The following is an 18,897-nucleotide window of genomic DNA, read 5'->3' on the forward strand; positions in this document are numbered from 1 at the left end:
CGTGCTTATCCCATTTTTTCCTAGTATTTCCAATATATCGATATCCCAACTAAACAAACAACTATCAATATATTTCTTAGTAGCTATATGTCAAATTGTATATTTGTTAAACCAACAAATAAAATGCGTGTGAGAAAATTGAAAAACGAAATTCGAAAATTCATTGACATAATATTCCTTAAACGTGAACGTGACGATGATGTGACGAGAGGACACCGAAACGATACTGAATATCGACGACGACCGTCAATATTGTTTGATGTGTCTTCTTAAAGGAAAATCTGTTAAAAATATTTCATTTATGGTCCTTGGGTCTTCTAACCCGATTTCCAAGAAGTAATTTAATTTGTTCCTATGGGAACGAGAAACAAAAAATACAAAAAATATATTCCGTTAAATGTTTCATGAAGCACTTAGTAAGGTTACCAGCGTTCAACGTATATGATCGTAGATCGTATACAAGGGATATTTTTTCCAGGAAATGAAAAGGACTTGTGCGATCCTATATTACACAATCTTACCTATGTGTGCATGGGAGAGTAATTTTTTTCGGGTATATCATAAATAATAGTGCGGGTGCAGATAAAAAGATCCCGAAAATAAAGTGCAGCAAAAATATTCATTGGAATTTTTTGAATGGATGGCGATGACGATGGCGCAGGAAAACAAATTTGTTTGTATATCATTTTAGATAATTCGAAATTTAATAGAAAACATAGGTATAGAGATCTAAGTTGTGTTTTGTGTGAATGTTGAACACTTGAATTGTTTCTATAGGATAACAGTCATATTCCAGACTTGACTCGTCAAAGATGACGGCATTTAAAAAAAAACATTCCAACAAATTTTCAAATGATATACAGCTAAAACAACTCTAAACCATTCCTTTCTTTTCCTTGAAATTCGCTTTTTTGTGACAAAATTTCTATTGTTGTATAAAAATGTGATGGAACCCTGACCCATAAACTATTCATTCATCTTTTAGAGCAAAATGTTGTCATGCAGGATGTCAAAAAACGTCACATTAAATAGTGTGACAACCTAGTTCAGCATAGTTTTTCACATTTAAAGATTAATCAGGTAAGGATTTGCGCATATGAAAAGACTAGTAAAAGTTCAAACACTCATCTTTTTTCTACCTTAAGTCCTAATAGACTTATAAGATCTTCACTTTCTATTCACTCCTGAAACAAAAAGTGAACTAAAAGTGGACCAAAACGGAGAAAAGGTCATATAGTCCAATAACAATGACATTCGACAGTAATACGAAAACAGCAGTAATTTGACAATGATGGTCTAAGGCTTGCACATACGTCCGGCATTTTGCTTTTTAAATAACTCTACAAATAAAAGTGCGGATAATAATTTTTCCTATAATGTTCTAAGACTGAAAAACAGTGTTCAAGAAGTACTTAACTATGAGTTAAGTACACAATAATAAGCCCGATCACAATTAACGAGGTAATCACTAAGCGGAACCAAAGGTACAACTCCCGGCGCCGAAAAAATTTCTTTCAAAATGCTTAAATATCTACCCGTTGAAGTCATACTCAGGTTAGTAAGGTTATATACTAATATTTTGAAAGAAGGTGTTTATCCGCACGAATGGAAGAAAGCTCATTTAATTCCGATTCCTAAGCCCAATGGCAACCAAAACTCCTTAGACAGCTACAATCCAATGTCCCTTCTTTTAGTACTGTCCAAATTATTCAAGAAAATAATAGGGAACAGGCTTAAATGGACTCAAGAAAAGCATCTCAACAGCGGTCAACACGGCTTTAGACCAGGAAGAGGAACCTACAAATGCTAAACCATGCACTTCACGCAGAGTGAGCCTTACGTCACCATTCTGTTCTTTTGTCCATGGATTTGGGGAAAGCGTTTGAAATGGTTACTATACTTATGCAGTGATCAATCAATTAAAAAACTGGGGAGTCAACAAGTAACTACTTCAGGTAATTTCTTCTTTCATGTCAGATAGAACAATCATTGTGAAGATAAACGGACCACCTTTCAACTGCTGCTTCCATCCGAAATGGAACTCCTCAAGGTTCACCAATCTCTACCGTGTTATAAAACGTTTATGTAAATCCACTCCTTGAAACACTTCAGTCTACAGACAAAAACCATACTTACCTATGCTGACAATATTTTCGTCTTAGCATCAGGAAAACCAGATGAAGTCAAAAACACTTTAAACTCGACAGTATCAAAAGCACTTGAATGGTGTAATAAATCTGGAGCAAAAATGCCAATTAATAAAATGGATGCATTACATGTTTGTGGAAAACAGAATTTCTCTTCTCAACAAAGCCATAATTCTAGGACTAGTGTGTACTTAATGGCTGGAACCAATACACGCTTAAGCTTCGGCTTTGCCTGACATTTACGAGGCCAACCATAGGAATTCAATGCATGCTATTACAATGGAACTTCGACCTCACGTTTTGTTGGACAATCGTAAGGAAAAGAACGTAATGTAACGTAATGTGACTCCAAACGGAAGCTCTAGTTTAATTATCTGAACATTTGCTTTGTCTGACAGCTCAACAGCTTAAAAAAAATGTCAACAAACAAAATATTTGCTCTTTGGAGGGATGAAATAATAGATATGTCCTTCAAAGCAACCTCAAAGCAGGCCTATCGTAACGGAGACGAAGCCAAAGCTGAAGCGTGTTTTTGATTCCAGCCATAAACTTGGAAATGGCATTTCTCATGAAAAAATTATATAGCAAAAGCTCGGTAAAACAAATAACTTGCATAAAATAATTTGCAGTAAGTACAAGGGACCTCACATGAACACAGCAATCGATATAGCAAAAACGCTTTTAAGAGGAGCTATCCAACACGGCTTTACTGTATACTCTCATTGGACTAAGCAAAACAACCAGAAGGTGCAAGTAAAAATAAATGCTGTGCTTAGAACTGCTTTAGGAGCATTAGCTTCAAATCCCATGTATACAAATATGAAAGTCATAAACTTTTTTTCTAAAAGTAATACAAAGCATGCTCTGCCTGATATTTGCAAATAATGTTGGTTTCAAGTGGAAACCTCAAAGAACGAAAGTGCCATCTTCAGTTCAATTCGCAACATTAAAGCTTCCAAAATAAACATATCTGAAATTCACAATAATGATGACCAAACTCCTCCTTGGCTGTTTCCTAGAAATCTAATTGATATTTCTTTAAGAGAATCGTCAAAAAAGCACACCAAATGAAGTTCTTAGACAAACAATTTTGCTGAAATCATAGAAACTGGCAATTTTGGTTGTGTTCTATACACGGGTGCATCCTGTAAAGATGGTGTAACCGGATACTGCGTTTATAGGCTTGAACGTTTTACTCCAAAAACTTATCAATCCTGATCAAAATTTGTATATTGGTGAAGTAATGGCATTGTGAAAGCGATCAAATATGCCCTAAATTCAGCTGTAAAAACAGCTATCTGCAGTGATTCTTTAAGCGCAATTCTAGCTATTAAAAACAACAAAAACCAGGTGCCAATCCTTCAAGCTCTCAAGGCCCATCTCTGCTCAGAATGTCCACGTATTCATTTAATATGGTCACCAAGACATGCAGACGCTGGTGCACGCCAAGCAACTAGAATACTAGAATACTGAAAAACGATTTCGGGCAATTTTTTGAATCCTGCTAATTTCGAATGCAGTTTTGTTGCTCCAGGGTAAATTGAAATATGATGATGAAGGTTGGAAATTAAAGAAAAAGTGTACAGAAATTACCACACTTCTTTTATGATGGGTACCAAAAACCTTAATTGGTTAAAATAGTTGACAACGTAATCTAATTTAATTTCCTGTGAACACAAAATTTAGGATACTCATTAGAGACTGTTAGATAATATTTTTAACCACCGAGATGTGGACGAACTTGAAAACTCTCAGTATTGAAATGTGGATAGTTCCTTCTTATAACTTTAATGATAACTCTTTCAATTTTGAAGCTCATAAGATTTGACATTTGACGAGTAAGAACGACGCCATTACTAGAAACAACGCATTAAATCTGTTAAACAAATCACTGCAAAAGCAACAAACAAACAGAATCAACCAATCAACATTAACTTTGTAGGAAAACTTCCCTGGCGACGTTATTTCTCGAAGAAGCGATTACAATTTGAAACTGAAATCATGTGTATTAACACCCTTAGACTTTTATCCTTCCACGGGTCGCGTGTTGAAAAGCGAGGTCTTTGCCAATGATCCACAATCGATTAAAGACCTTAAAGATGGAATTAGTAAAAATATCGAGGACATAGGATGTGCAAATGTGGGGAATTGGTCACTAAAATCTTCATATAAACCTCTATTTGAAAACCCTTTACCTCTTTTGATTAGGAAGATATAATTTTTTGTAAGAGTTTAATACCAGAAAGCCACAACTAGTACCCTTTTATGATAGAACATCTTTCCTAATCATCTTTAACACAATGAAAATTTGCTTTAAGACTTTTCTTGAAGTTCTTTAAAGTACTATATTCATAAGTGCATTGGAAATACATCTAGCAAGCGATGGTTTTGCTCACTACCCTTTCTATGCCCCAATTTTGTAACAAGGGTCTTAGTTATGAAACCAAATTCTATTTCAATGTGAATTTAGAAAACAGAGTTCTAAAAGTTTTAGAAAGTGTTTTTTTTTAACTTATCTTTTTGAACGTGTTGCTTTTGCCATTTTTAAATTTATATAATTTTAAATATTTGGCTGATTTATGGAAAATTTTCCAATTGGTTCATCATTTTATACAAAATGTACAAAAATAGGGCGTATTCAATAGCAGTAATTTCCAAAAAGGTGGTTAGAATAAAATTACTTCGATGAATGAAATTGAAAACTGATATGGCTATGACTACGCCATTTTATAAAGCAGATTAGGCTTATAATTTAATACAAATATAGATACAAAACATACCTAGGTACAACATTTTGATATTTAATTGCTATCAGACCGTTATTTAGTAAAACAATAGGCTTTAGCAAAATAATTCAGTTTGTTGTAAGTTAATTTGACATACTATGTTATCAAATTAGGCAGGCAGACTTCTCTTCAAAAATTCTAAGAAAAATAATGCGACGTAAAACTATAAACATCTACAATCAAATTTCTCATTGATTAAAAGCTATACAATACTTTGTGACCAAAGAAGATTTTGTAGCTTAATTTGTTTGTCATTTAAGATGCGCAATAGACAAAAATTACGTATTTAAGCATTTCCGCATTACAATTTCCATCTATTAGGTTAGGTTGTACCTAGTAAAATACTGACTCATAAAAATATAAAAATGAAAGAGCCTATAAAAATCCGTATAGCAAAGTTCTACTGATCGAGCAACAAAGTTGATATCCGCCATTTTATTTAAGACACATCACATGTGCTTTTTTTGTAGAAAAACTATCAGAAAAAGAAAAAGACAAAAACAAAAACAAACCACAGTCATTTAAACATCCGTTTCCGGTTAATATTTTGAGAAATCTAGTACAAAATACTAAAATAGGAATAAACACATAAATTTGTTTTGACATAACGAGGATAACAAACATCACGTCCTAATTTTTAACCTTAATTTTTTGTTTTGTCTTTGATTTTTAAACTTGACAAAAATATAAGTAAACCAATTGCAACAACAACAATAAGTAGGTATATTAAAATATAAGCAAAAGAAAGAAACAAGACGACAAGAAAAAAAAAATAGAACACGCCCCTACCCTTACGTCAAAGAAAGCACGTGGACAACATTGATAACACAACTTCATGCATATGCCACGTGAATTTAATACAAACACAATTTGTACATTTTATTTGTAGTGAATAATTCCTTTGGATCGGAAGTATCCTTTGACAGCAAGGATTCATTTTCATTCACCGATGAAGAACACAGCAACAAAAAAAGTCAAAAAACCTCAAAGAAAAAAAACTATCGATTCCCCATTTTGAATCTCGCATAATTCGCAAAAATCCAAAAACCAAAAAAAAAAGTTTAAAAAAAAATCAGCTTAGGACGTGTGTATCGGTTGTCCTAAATAAAAATTGGAATTTCTAAATAGATAAAGATTGTGTGAATTAATGTGTATGTGTGTGTGTGTGTGTGTATGGGCATGTTTGTTTGTGGGTTTGTGTGTGTTTAAACAAGGAGTGACAAAATAGCTTAACTTCTCATTCAAACAGGTCTTTCATACAGCCTACTCTTTCTCTCAAATAAAAGTCAAAACATATCAACAGATAATACATGCAACATTATTAAACATCGCACACACACAAAACACACGACCAGCGATACTTCAAGTTGTATCTCGACACAAAAATGATGACAGACGACCACAATTTAGCTCCGACCTTGCGCGGAACGAGCTCGAAAAATCAGAAACAATCTGACTGTGAAATATATCAGTTCGTACTCCTCGTCTCGTCTGGAAAATTATTATTACATACATTTTGTGTTAAATTAGTAGTTATTGTACTTGTTGTTGTTGTTTTTGTTAATATTTTTAAACAGTGACAGCTGTATCTATCTCCGTTCAATTGGATGAAATGTCATGTACCTACCTAACTAACTTTACCTATTAACCGACATTTGTGACAGCGTTTTCATTATTTCATTTCTCATTCAAATTGGATAAACTCTATTGTCTTTTGTGCATTTGTTATTTCTATCTCATGCCAGGGATTGTCATCGACACGACATTGACAAATCGAATCGAAAAGTGACATTAAAGTGCTCTAATTTTATTTCAACCACCATCAAAATCTATATATCAAAGTGTAAATGTCAAATTTCTTTGGACTTTGGTATATGTCAAAAAAAAGAGAAGACAAAATTAACTGAACTTAAGAACTAAGAACTTTTGTGAAAAAAAGAACGAATCTGGAACGATGAAGATAAGATAAGTGCTTTTTTTTAAATAAAAAAAAAATAAAGAAGAAATATGTATATATAACCTATCTACGTAAATATGTACTGTTGAGTACATACCTACTACATCTTTCGTGCCTATACTGTATCAAGTGAGAATTTATTTTTCTAACAAACCTCTCTGACAAATAAAAACTATTGATTCAAGTGAGTTATTACGTAATAAAAATACAAAAAATTTAAACATTTTTATGAAAATTGATAAGAATATGGAGTTTTGATAACAAATTTATATATTTATGACAAAATATGATATAAATGTCAATTTTGAAGAAAGTACTATTATAATTAAAGGATACCAACAATCAGAAATCTTAAAGAAAAAAACACAAATCGAACGGATCTATTTTTAGGGGTTGTTCATACAAGATTTTTGACAGTTTTATTGTCACCATCAGGAAGGGTTCGAATGAGGATATCAAAACAACCGGAAGTACCTTCACGTATGAAACCATTAAATATTCTAATCAAACAGATCTGACATGGAAAGTGTCATCGATGAGGTTAAGTTTTATTTGATGTCAAAAACTTCTAACAGTTGCTGAAAACGAAACTGAGAGAAGTTTTAAGGACATAATCTAATCATTTCTAACTGTTTTCACCTCTCAAAAAGCAAATAAAGTAACCTTTATAAAATACGATCAACTAGCTATACCTCAAACTATATGGACAGTAAATTCGAAAAAGTTCGCTTCTAGCCTAATTATTATTTCGCAACAAATGGAATATCCGAAAGAAATGTAGAAAGTTTATTGGTCCGTTTGAATGTCTTTGTTGTCTGTAGATTTATACCCAAGATAAATATATTTTACTGTCGCAAGTGTAATAAGCTTATATTTTTATAAGAGGCAGATTCATGTGTTTTTTTTTTGTTGTATTCAATGGTCTGAACTGCTCTAAGTCTTCTATGCTTTCGATCAGCGAATGGGCACTAAGCAGTCTTATAATCTAGAAAAATCTTAAGAAAAGAAACAAAATTGTTTAACATGTGTTAAAACTCTGATCACACTTTATTTTTGTGTACATAGAAATGGACGTATATATGTTTAGATAGATAGGTGGGTAGGTAGGTACCTAATTCGAACCATTTTGCGACTTTTTTTTTCTATTCTTCTCGCTCTTTCAAGCAAGCCATGGAAGACTAAATTTTAGAAGATCTATACAAAAATTAAAAGCTTTTTTGATTTTTATTTTGCACACTCCTCGAGAAAAAAAAGTCTACAGTCTATCTACACTACACTATACCATCGTCAGAGTCGGAAACCAGAGGGGCTCTAGCTCTCTAGAGACAGATACATTTAAACTTAATTTTTTTTATTATTATTATTTACCTCGCTCTAAAGGCAAGAAATATAGGTAGCTAGGTATAGGTTAGACATAGGGTAGAAGCATTTATTTTATACTTTATATACATATTCCTATTGTGGGCCTAATGCATGTGCATATATTTGAATATCTATTTACTCTATTCTCGCAGAGTTTCTAATACAAAAATTTCAAGAAAAAAAAAATGGAAGCAATACTTTTATTCTTTGCTGCTCTCTTGACGTACACTCGAGCTTCGCGTCTAGTCTACACTACATTACCTACATGTACTTTGATTTTCGAATCAGAAACAGAATCACACTAATACGCATTAGAAATTTACCAAGTGTTATTTTGTATTTTTGCTGTTCAATTTTTATTCTGATATCATCTGATTTTTTTATGTTTGTCTTTCTACAGCGCAGAAAGAAATAAAGAAAGAAAAAAGGAAAAAAAAAATCACAAAAATTGAGGTCAGTTGTTTGTTTGTTTAATAGAAAATCAGCAATTTTTTTGAAAAAAAATCATACTTCAACAATCAGACCTACGCACCCTGATTTTTTAATAGAGGGAAACTTTTTTGTTTCAAATAAATTTTCTCCTTTTTTTGGCGTTTTTTTTAAACTTATGACGTAAGATAAATAAAATATATTTGAAATCTCAAAATTTTCCAAAATTTTATATTCTCGCGTATAAAAATTTCAAATAAGAAGCAAATAACGAAAAACCTTGTTTTCTATCTTTGGAATGATAAGGCGTAGTAATAACATCAAACAAACATACCTACCTATACCTCCGCTTCGCGTCGACCATAACAACAAAAATAATAATAAAACATCTTAAATCGTTTCCGCATTTGGATGGCGCATGAAAATTGAATATAGAGAAGTATAGTTATAGAAATAATGGAGAACCACACAAACTAAAATGAATATAACCTAAAAACAAACGAAAAATGTGTTTTGTTTCGTTTAATGAAGTGTGGGGAGTTGTTTTTAGTTTTAAATTGCGTCTTAAAAGGTTTAGTTTTATTTTGATTTTAGTTCGTTTCGACAAAAGTTTGGTTTGAAAACGTTGTCGCCGTGCGTCGTTGTCGTCGTCGGATTTTCTTATTCATAATTTATTTGATTATATTTTTCTTAGCTTGTATTTCAATTCAGATCAATTGAATAATTGGCGAGTTATGATTAGTGCAGTTCGATGAGCAATTTCAGTGAAAGAGAAAGTACTATTATACCACTACTTCATTTATTACATTAAGGTCAGTTACACTATTTACATTTTTATTCATGGTATCATTGGAACAAGTATCACTTAATGTCATTTTCTTGACAATCATTGGCTTTGACATTTCTCACTACAATCATTTTAAAAACGTCCAAAACGTAATATTCAATCATCTATCAAACGTAGTTTTGATCGTTTTCGTAGTGTAGTATTTCTTAGAATATTACAACCGTTGTACCAATAATAATGTAGCACGAAACTTCAAAAGTCTACGAACAATCTACTACATTTAAATAATATTATAATTGTAATTTCATCGTATGGCTACATTTTCATATGATTATTTTCGAATTAAATAGGTGATTTGTAATACAGTTTTAACCTTATATTTTTTTCTTTTCATTAACATTTAAAATTGAGTTGTTTTAAAAAACAACGTAGTTTAAGAATATAATGTATATCAAGTAATTTGTAATAGATTTTTGTTTATATTTATTTAGGAATACTTCCAACTCTTCAAAATATCATGGCTGATGTGTTTTTTTTTCACCAAAATATTGACAACTATGGTATCTATCTTTCTCCATCGAATTGAATTATGTTTTTTTACTCTGATGTTTAAACTAAAAGAAATACAGTTATTTTTGGTTTATCATCTTATACAACTGCCAAAAAACACAAAAATAGGACTAGATTAGAAATGATGACCGTCAAAAACTTAACGAAGATTTACCAATCGAACTAACCTACATTTATTCATGTGTGTGACACTGAATGCTTTCATTAACTATTAATCAATTTTCTATCGTTTAATATTAATAACATTTTTTATAATTCTGTCCACTTTTTTTTGTAAAAATAGATCATTTTCTTAGGAGGTGTTCACACTTCATTCATTTTTTATTAAAATACGTCAAATCATTTCGAAAATGTAAGGAATTAAATAACATCGTTCAAAGAAAAAAAAACACAGACTTTTCTCAAGTAGCAGCAATATAAACTGGCTAAATTTTCTTGGATAAACAGAATCTGACGTTTGAAATAAACGTTGTTGTATCGTTAGCTTTGTTTGTTGACTTAATCAGAAAATGTTTTACTATAAATCTTTTGAAAGTTTTAGTTATTTGAGGTGTTTTAAAGTTGAAATGGAGTACTTCAAGCTTGAAAAAAACTTTTAGAAATCGAGTGACAGAATGAAGTTGTCAAAACAAATTACTACTTTTTATTTTTTGTACTTTGCTTTCACTAATATGTATCAAAAGAAACTATTTGGATGAAGTGTTGAATATTTTGTTTTGAATAAGTGAAGTTTTTGACGTTTGTCAAAAAGATAACTGTCTGTTTTGGTTGATATCATTCAAATAATCAGTTTTTGCATTTTTCTTGATGGTATACAAATCAATAGAATTATTTATGTAACTGTTTGCATTTTATTGAATATTTTTAAATTCAAAAGTTAGTTAATTAAAAAACAAGACAACACTTTAACTCAAAATGATTATGACACTTTTTTCTTTAAATCCAAAAGCTTTGTACTTTGAACTTAACTTGAAAATTGAAATTAAACAAAGACATTTTGTTTTTAAAGTGATTTGATTTGCTTCCAAGAATGTAACATTGCTATCTGTTGTTTTTTTTGCTTGTATTTTAATTGGAACTGATATAATTTTATTATCTCTTTCTTTTTTTTTAACATTATTTTGTCATGGTTTTTAATTTGGCATTTATAACTTTTTTCCTCAAAATTTTAGCAATCTCTAAAGGAATTTGCTTGCGCTAAATTATTATCGATCTAAACGGTGGCGCCATCAAGTTATTGATTAAACAACATAACCATGAAAGTAAAAATAAATTATTTGTTTTTTTTTTTGTTAAACTTGGTATTATCAGTTAAATTCTAGATACTTTAATTTGTCTGGATTGAAATATCAATAAAATTAATAATTTATTTCGTAAATAGCTAATCTAGGTGCATATTTCTTAGACATGTACCTTGATGTCATATTTGGCGTCGGTGTCAAAATAAGAGTTTTTAATAAATTTTATAATCACTAACCGATAGAAGTTGTAGTACCCGTAGCGTGATGGTTAGTGCGTTAGACTGTCATGCAAGGGGTCTTGCCTGTGCCAACTGACTTTTTTCAAGGGTACTTCCTCGTGCGAGGAATTGACAAATCCTCCAAGAGTAATTCTTGTCATGAAATTAATTCTTGTCGCAAATTAGCCGTTCGGGTTCGGCTTTAAACTATAGGTCCCCACAATTCCTGACAACATTACTCAGTCACTAATCCCTGATTCTTCATAGACTGTTGCGCCACCTAATTTATTTATAAATGATAGAAGTAAAACTCACAAAATCAAGCTGTACTCTCACTCGAAACAATGAGAATTTAATGGTTCACCTAGGCGTATACGTACTTTTTTTTCAATTTTTTTAAATTGATTTTCTCTGTAAACTTTTCTATTGTTTACGTTGATATTAAAAACGTAAAGACATATTAATTCAGTGGTATAATAATTGTTTTAAAGTTTGAAATATTTACGACAGTTCTAGAGTTTCACGGAATTTTCTGACCTCTTTTTTGAATAGTTTAAGTTTTAATTCATATTATTTATATGAATTGATATACATTTTATCGCCACAAGTTTAAAGTATAGTTTGAGTTATTTAAGCGTCTTACACGTAGGAGTTATTGAACTAACAACTTTCCTTAAATGCATACAAATATCTTATCTTTAAATTCTATTTTTAGCATAGGTATCCCTCGTCTTCATCAGAATTCATTTACAAATTTACAATTTAGATACACTTTTAAAAAATGATTTCATTGCAGGGAATTCTTAAGGATAACTCGATTATAAAAAAAAAGGAATTCATTATAGGTTTTTCGTTCATATAAATCATCAAGACTTTTCATTTGTTCTAAGATATCTTCACTTCAGCAGCTTTATTTCAACCTAAGTATGTATTCCCATAATGTGCTTCTATTAAGTTTTTGTTTGAGGTTGTACACATAGTTTACAATAACAATGAAACAAAAAAAAAACACAAAAAGAATACCAGTGCCACAAGTATTCCCTGAGGCATGCCATCATTTTAACACTTCAACAATTCTAAAGGTACATACTAAATAAAGTACCGTACCGTACCGATAGGAATTATCTTTTATTTAATGAATATTCATTTGTAAACCATCCATCGCTATTATAGCTGCAAAAACGCTTCTATACAATGTATAGGTACCTATTACCAAACTGCAGTGTAACACCGCCTTTATACCTTGCCTATAGTCTATAGGTAGTCATTTTTATTATATCGGTAGTTGTTTCCGTTTTAAATACAAAAATTATAATTTAATGTGTCTGCATGTACAAAATATGCCCGCCTGTACTCTATATTCACTGCTGCGCTGCAACGTATAGTAGAGTATGTACAGTACATACGTTACGTCGTCGTAGTCGTCGTCGTAGGTACTTAAACTCCTCTTGATGCCAATTATAATTTATACAACTACCCCAATTAAACGCGCAACAACAACAACAAAAATATAGCATGCACGTATCGCGTAGCGTAGGTATACTGATTTCGTTCAGTTCTTTTTTTTCGTGTACCTAATGCATAAAATGTATGCGGTACCTCTAGTCTAAACGTAATTAAGTGCTTTCTGTTTTTCCTTTTGTAAGTCGTTCACCCGCTTGTAAATTCCACCCCACCTACTCTCCTCTTCGCGAACGCCCTTAACTTTGTTTTTGTTGTACCTAGATATCGAACAACTATTTTTTGAAAGCAGAAAAAAAACATCCACTAGTTGCACACGTTTGTATAGTCGTTGCTCTTCTGTTGTCTTTTTTTGCTCTTCTTATAACTGAAACTTTGTGCGCACAGCGCACTATTAAACCTAGCTGGAACTAGAGGAAGTAATTAAATATGGGAAAACTGAACCGACACACAGAGCAAAACGATGGCAAAACCAGCACAAAATAATGGAAAAGAAATGAAAACAACAACACAAACAAAAAAGAAAAGCAAGAAAACCAAGATAAAAATGAAACATTACAACAAACACGTGGTCTTTGGCGTTTGGTGTTGCGTTTCTTCCTTCCGTGGCGGCGTCGTCGTCGTCGTTGCCGTTATCCTCATTGTGCACATGTACATATCACCATCATCATAGTCGTCGGATTCATCCATTCACGAAACACCCAGAGGCAAAGCCAAGCCATACCATAGCCGAGCCCGGATGCGGAAGACGTTTTATTAGGAAATTTCCTTTTTGGCTTGTTCCGTTCTCTCTCTATAAGTAAATGCGCGTCCACCGCGCCACGCCGTACAATGAAGGTTTTTCACTCATGCATTCAATATTTTTAGAACATTTGGTATAGAGTTCTATTTTTGGTGATATGTTTTTCCCTCATGCTCATTTGCTCATGGCCCTCATGGGGGAGTTCTTCTATCCGTTCTTTGATGACTGTGACTGTCTGTTTTCCATCCGTCAATACAAATAAACAAAAATACAAAAAAGAATCAGCTGCCAGTCTTATTTCCAACAGCACTTTCTTTTACCATCATTGCACGGACCGCGCGGCGGCTGTCGGTCGCCTTCATGTACTCAAATGTACACATGGAAACATGACGACGCGACGCCTCTTAACTTCCGAGTTTGGTATTATGTTAAGTTGCCACTGTTTTGCGTAGGAGTAGTAGAGAGGTGAGTTTATTTTTAGGTTCCAATTCCCTACTTCTAAGGAAACAAAACTAAAATTAAGTGGATGTTCCCTAAATTGGTAATTTATTGATTTATTTGTGTTGATTTCTGAAGTCATTTAAAGGGCTGTTATTCCAAAACAATATCTTTGTCAAACTAGTAGTGGTCTTACATTAAATGCATGTTGTCAAAAATAAAACGGTAAAACGTCTTTATATTTTTTACTAATTATTTTGACAGCTGTAATGTCTTATTAGTGTGGCAACAGTGAGAAATATGCGTTTCAAAATGACAGTAAAGAGCTTAAATCTTAAAAAAAAAAACATCAAAATTCAATGAATATGTTAACAAAAAGTGACAGCTATTTGTCTTAAGAGTGCCAGAAAAATAAAGTAGCTAATAAGAAGAAAATTGACTTTTCGAAACTCAAGGGTTTGACATTGGGCAGGTTCAGACAACATAAGGGACTTGAAATTTTGGCAAGTTTCTATTATCTGATTAGCCAGCTGCCAAAAAATTACCTTCACTTTTCGAAACTCACGGGTTTTTTAAAAATTGATTTATTTATTTTCTGCACAACTTCATTTAATGCTTACTGTAAAAGGGTTCCTTGTCAATTTGGAAAAGAAATAACTAACATTTCTTAACTACTACAAAATAAAAATCTTGGTGGAAACTTGCCTGAGGAATGTTTTAAAGACACTAATTTTGTTCGACTTATTGTGCTATGAACTTAAAGTATAGGCTTGCGAAGTAAAGTTCTGAATTTCAAATTCATGACACTTGAAAAACCAGCTAGTTGCATTGGTCAAAATTTACGTTTAAAGAATGAAGTTGACTGCAAATGAAGTCCCTTATCTTGCTAAACATGCCCATTTATAAACGAAAAAGAGTTAATGCATATCCCCATATTTTCTTTAACACTCAATTTACCGCTTCAATTGTCAAAATACAATGGGTACGTTCAGATTTATCTCCAAAGTGTTTTAAGTTTAAATTTGGAATATCTGTTTACACGGAAAAGAGTTTAAACGGAAAAGAGATTGAACCTACACATCCTCCTATTTTGCTTAGCGCTTACATACAATATACAACTTCAATTCTCAAAATTCAATGGGTACGTTCAGATTAATCTCCAAAGGGTTTGAAGTTTAAATTTGAAATATCTTTCTGGATTACTGAAAGTCCTTTTGCTGCATTGAAGCACGTTATTTTTCACAATCAAGGAGTAGATTTTGTGCTTTCTAGGCCAAATAAAAGTAAATCATTTTTGAATGAAATAGGTCATCATCTTAATACTACTAAGTTGAAACTGACATTTAGGATTTTGATGTTTGTGTTTTTGGTTGAAATGTAGTATTTCTTTCATATACAAATTTTAGGTCCTCTCTATTCCTGACATTACTTGCCAACATAAATCGTTGAGAGTTGTAAGTCTTCAAGTTTTGGTTCTTTAACATCTTAGATCCATTAAATATATTTATAAAATTAGAATTGCTTCATATAACTTTAGTTATGTAATGGAAAATCTTCAAGAACCATATCCAATAAATAATTCTCAAAAAATTGCAGAAAAATGAAAGTAAAATTTAAAAAAAAAGTTATTTTTATAACATCACTGTTATAAGCAACATTGTATTATAAGAAAATGTTGCCAGCAACATGTTGCTGACAATTTTATTAAAAGAAGGAGAGGAAACGAGTGCATTCGCATCGCACATGCACATGCATACAAAGTTAATTTTTATCACATTATTATTACCGTTGCACATATGTACATTATACATATTCACCGTCAACACTATAACAAATTTTCTGCATTTTCATACAAAATGCAACACAATCAAAGTAAAGAAGTATTTTTATTTGCTCTATGGCCAGCGAGCGTCACTTCACTATGAAGAAAGTCGCCGTCGCCGTCTCGCAATCCGTCCTATGAATAGAACGGGACAACGACGACGAAGACGAAGAGCGTCAAACGTCGAGCGACGACGCCGACGAAAGGAATGTCGGTTGATTGATTTAGTAGAAGTGTAACATCGTCGTCGTCGTCGAGCGAAGTGAAGTCGTTTGTTGGTGCTTTTAGTGGGAAGAAGTGGTAGAAAGGAAAGGCGATGCTATGCGATGCGATGGAATGGAACTTTTACGAGGAAGGTGTGAGTTGTTGGCGAAACGGAACGTGGAAATAAGAGGGTTTAAGTTAGAAGGAGAACTGTTGCTTCATGATGGTAGTGGATATACATTGTACCTACACATATGTATATTCGTAGATAATGCGATATAATATAGCCACGACAGAGACAGTATTACGAAATCGAGTAAAAATTTTTATGAATGAAAATACTGTTCACTATACACTGCGCGCTCCCTAATGGCTCTGAGCTCTGCTCTGACTCTATGGCTGGGTGTACTTGAGGTCTTTGAACTTTGTGAGCAACAGCCCGATGCCCGAGAGCAGCAGCAATAGCAACAGAGGTAGAGGCAAAGGCAGAGGCAACGGCAACGGCAGTGGAATGAATGCGGCGAGTCTACTTCACAAATTCTCATCATCATCTATGTTTTGTTGAATGGAGCGATAGACTATGATAAAGTAAGGAGAAGAGACTGAAGTAACACTAAGAAGAACATGGGAACACAATGCAGTTAAAATTCCGATGGGAGTTTTCTTTTTGTATACTTCTTGTTGTTGTCGTTTTTGTTTGGTGTTATGCTTTCGCGATTCATATCTACCTTTAGTTTCTCAACTCTTACTCCTACTATAGATATACCTATTTGTACCTAGGTACCTAGATTAGCAAAATTTAGAGCTTAATCCTTTTCTGTCTCCTCGTGTCCCGCTGCTTCATGGGTATCCAGAATCAAATACCGAATGATCTTGTACTGGAATTTCTCCAGAGCCATTGTTTTTTGCTTAATTTCTCTATTTTTGGTATTTTACCGTTGTTTTTCGCTTTGCTTCGTCGATTGCTTGGTTTTCGCCGCATCACATTCCTCAGTTTTTATGCAGTTTTTGGACTCTTCATTATTTCTAATTTCTGTATACCTATTGATATTCTGGTCCCATACACATTCTGATATTTTAATCTACACCCAACTTCAGGTATGTATCTACCTTGACAGCTTTTAGCGATTTTTCGCGGCGAATTGGATTTCTTCATGAGGGCCTATTGCATGCCATAGAACAGTTTGATGGTGAGGCATAAAATGCATAAATTAACTGTCAGCTGTATTGAACCATAGCACAGAACCGCATTCTATGAAAATAAAAAGGAATAAACGAACAGAGCTCGAGCTCTCCTTCCGAATGCGATATTCTGAGTAGCTTAAGTGAATATACTGGCGTGCTTAGCTTGTTGCTTATTGCCTGCAACGAACAGATAGGTACTATGTACCTATAAGTTTTATTGGAATTGGGAGACCAGCAGAAAACAATATTATTATGAGCGAGCGGGTGTGTTTATGGGGGTTTAATTGACCTTTTGTGGCTTTGTTGCAGTTGTGAGTATTGTATTCGATATAAAAAAGAAATATTTTGTATAAAGAAAGGAACGTACTGATAGTTCCACGGTACTGCTAGAAATTAGGTCTGAGAATGAGGCAATGAATTATGTTTTTTTTTTTTCTTGTTCTCATGAATCAGATGTTATTTTTCATTGTGGGAAATTTAACATTGTATATAATAATAATGATGGCATGCTGTCTCATCGTTGCGTTGTGTAGCATTGCAATAGCAGCATTAGTAGCAACAGCTGTCATTGTCAGTTAGTTAGGAAGTGAACAGCTGATTTGTCAGCTCATTCATTCACAGAATCTCGTATTCAGCGCAAGCTAAGTTGTTATGACTTATAAATATTCAGATGAATGAATTTATTTCTAATTTGAGATGCAGTATTTTTCTTTTTTAGCTAAGGTTAGTCATGAAGTCTTGAAAGGAAGTATAGTTGTACTTATAGTTAAATCTAAACTTCAATTATCTTTAAACTCACTAAGCCATATATTCATATTTAGAAAGTTTAGATTTTTAGTTACAAAGGGATTTACAAATTTTTCGAATTTAAAGATTTTTCTTAAATGGCGCCCAACGTTTAATGTACGTTTAGAGCTTTTTATTGTTTCTTCAAGTTATTTCTTTAAATTTCTTTTTTATTTTGTATTGTGAATTATATTCACTTATTGCACAAGCATATGTAATGTTATCCAAACATTGTTTTTCAGTGGAAGTGGCGCCCAACTTTTTGTCCACACGATTTGGTTATACTAATATTTTGTTTTGATCTCATGAAAACATTGCACAAAATATGGATATTGCCATGCAATTTGTCAATCATTTTGTGCAATTATACTCCTTATCAAATTTGATTAGTTGGTGTTGAAATGAGGAAATATACATGCTTGTAATTGGTTATTAACGTAAAGTTAATTTAAATTTTAAATGACCGAACCAACTTTCAACTGAACATAATCTGATTTACTAGTCTGAAATGTCAGTTACGTAATTTTAAGCTTTATTCGTTGTTATTTATCATGAGTTCTCTTGAATTGCATTGAATTTGCTCGATTTACATATGTCAAAACACGAAATTTTCATTCGCTTAAATGGCGCCCAACGTTTCATTCATATATTTTTGTTATTACTTTTTTCTGTTAACAAAATTTCATAAGTGTTTGTATAGCATTTCCTGTGGTGTGATATAAATTAATTTAAAAAATTGATAATATGTCCAACTCGACACCA

The sequence above is a fragment of the Eupeodes corollae genome, chromosome 2 (assembly GCF_945859685.1).
Source record: "Eupeodes corollae chromosome 2, idEupCoro1.1, whole genome shotgun sequence".
Taxonomy (NCBI): Eukaryota; Metazoa; Arthropoda; class Insecta; order Diptera; family Syrphidae; genus Eupeodes; species Eupeodes corollae.